The sequence below is a fragment of the Homarus americanus genome, unplaced genomic scaffold (assembly GCF_018991925.1).
Source record: "Homarus americanus isolate GMGI-L3 unplaced genomic scaffold, GMGI_Hamer_2.0 scaffold46467, whole genome shotgun sequence".
NCBI classification, from domain to species: Eukaryota; Metazoa; Arthropoda; class Malacostraca; order Decapoda; family Nephropidae; genus Homarus; species Homarus americanus.
The window spans coordinates 44,295-47,245 of NW_024747759.1; positions in this window are offsets into that span (position 1 = coordinate 44,295).

The window sequence follows — 2,951 nt, forward strand, 5'->3', positions numbered from 1 at the left end:
AGACAGTTAGGGGGGAGGGGGAGGGAGGGAGGGATAGACGGGACAAGTGGAGAGATAGGGGGGGGAGAGAGAGAGAAGGAGGTGGGAAGGGAAGGGAAATAAAATATAAAAGGGAAGGAGGAGGGAGAGAGAGGGGGTGTAATGTATGGATGTATGTTGGGGGATTTATGTATGAAAATATGCAAAGGGTATAGACCAAGATATAACGATGAAGAAATATGGATAGAAAGGAAAAGAGCCAGAGAGAGAGAGAGAGAGCGAGAGAGAGAGAGAGAGAGAGGGACAGAGAAAGTGAGTGACAGACAGATAAATATACAGACAAAAAGAAAAATGAAGGAACGAAGATAAGACTAGACACAGGGGAGACAGACGAGGAAGAAAGATGAAAACAACACAATCTTACCTGGGCTTGTGTGTGGGTCACCTTGAGAACACACTACATTAATTAAATTTCTCTTCTTCAGCAGTGAGTGATGTTTCAGTATAAATATTTCAACGCGTTTTCTATTCACAGAGGTTAGAACGAATGCTTTTATAATTACGCTTTCATTAACGCAATTCTCAAAGTTTGCTTGAGGCGCCAACGTCCCGCTCCCCACGTTAACGAGGACATTTGTTTTTGATACACTTTTCTGTCTTTTTTTAACCCTCTGACTTTGCCCCATTTTGCATTTCTTTTTATTTAGAATTTTTTTGTAGCATTAACTATAATTTCACACCGGTTTAAGATTTTGAAGGACGGAGGGCGCGAGGAGTTGGTTGGCTATTTTCTGTTATATTTTATGTCCATATTGATGTATTATTATATGAGAGGGAGTGAGCAATATATATATATATATATATATATATATATATATATATATATATATATATATATATATATATATATATATATATATATATATATATATATATATATATATATATATATATATATATATATATGCAAGTAAATCACTGTTGGTGATAATGTTGATATATTAAGGAGAAGAAAACACGAAAGCGCTTTGGGAACTTGTTTTCTTCTTCCTTGTGGTTATCATATATATATATATATATATATATATATATATATATATATATATATATATATATATATATATATATATATATATATATATATTTAATTAGAGAGCTAATTATGAGTATAAAAACAATGAGAAAGGAAAGAGGAAGAGGATGAATAAAAAGAAATGGAGGAGGAACAAAAAAGAGGAAGGGGTGGAGAAACAAGGAAAAAGATTGAGAAGAAATTTCGAGATAAATTTAAGGAGGACATTTTGCCTCTCAGTATATTTCTAAAAAGACAAAAATAAATATTTCAGACACGAAAAAAAACACACACGTCATAATGTATAATCATCAATCTTTGTTGACTGTAGCGTAAAGCTGTTGTCGCATTATTGTGCGGCAAACTGTGTCCTGCTTGTTAAGAATAATTATGTACATTATAGGACCTACGTAAGAAAAAAATAAACTGAGAGACACACACACACACACACAGACACATACAAACACACGCACACACACACGCACGCACACAAACACACGCACACACACACGCACGCACACACACACGCACGCACACACACACAGACACGCACGCACGCACACACACACACTACATCCTTGACCACAGGAGAGTCAAGACCTACCAGGCGCTGCCCCCCTTGGCCATGTTCAGCCATTCCTTGAGTCCCTCTCCCCGACCCATCCTCATCACCGGGATATCATCATAATCAAAAGTGACAATTTCGTTTCGGAAAGAAGTGGCATCAGTGTTGAACAGTAATGAACAGTGTTTAAGCCAGTGAATTCAGCAATAGACAGTACCAGTGAGAGCCGTGACCCACCAGCGGGATAAGCACCTCTAGGAACAGACCACCATCTTCTGACCAGGAGGTGCTAAGCAGTCCACCATGGGAACAACAGTGGGTCGGCTTCACACCTGACTATGAGATAACACAACACCACCCAGCAGAGAGTGAGGTACTGTGACACCTCCCCACACCACATGGTGTCCCCATGACCACGTGAGGTCCTTCATATCAATACCTACGGACGAGTTACTGCACCACGTGGCCTACTTGGCCTCACACAGTATGGCAAAAGACCAGCCCGTGCCATCAGCAGCAAACCATAATAAATTGTATGTTCAATAAACCGTTAATTATATTATTGTTATTATTATTATTATTATTATTATTATTATTATTATTATTATTATTATTATTATTACACACACTCGGGGAATATATGGAAAAGGAAAACCCTCTCACCCACCCATCCATCCCTCTTCCCATCACACACACACACACACACACACACACACACACACACACACACACACACACACACACACACATACATGCTCACAAATTCTTACCCTTAGAAGTAAAAATAAAATAAACTCTGGCCAGGGGAACACCTGCACCAGCTCCTGGGTATAGAGAGACACTGAGACGTGACGTAAGCCGGAGCTCATTAACAAGCTGGCGTCAAGGGCCGCCCACCAGAAACCTGGAGTCTCAGAGCTTCGTAAAAAAAAAAAAATAATTGAAAAAGCATTAAGTCTATCGTATTTAGATGAGTTATTGGTGAATAATTGACGTAAGAATAATCTAAAGGTCATATTCTCGAAGGCTTGTACATTAAGTTATTATCCAGTGTGGAGACGTTAATAGGTTCTGCTACTCTCTGATATAAAGATGGAGGAAAACGTGGAATAAAACAGCATATATCCTACAACCAAGTAAGGTCTTTTATCATAGAAACTGGAACACCGATTTAATTTTCCTCTATTTATTCATTCTATTCATTCACTTAACTGGTAAGAAGATTAAGCAACTAGTTACGACAGATTCTCAGATCAGTTTCGTTACCATTTTTATCATGATATTTTTTGCGGTAGTTGTAAGTCTCCTAGTGTGATGTAGTATTTAAAGCTTCAA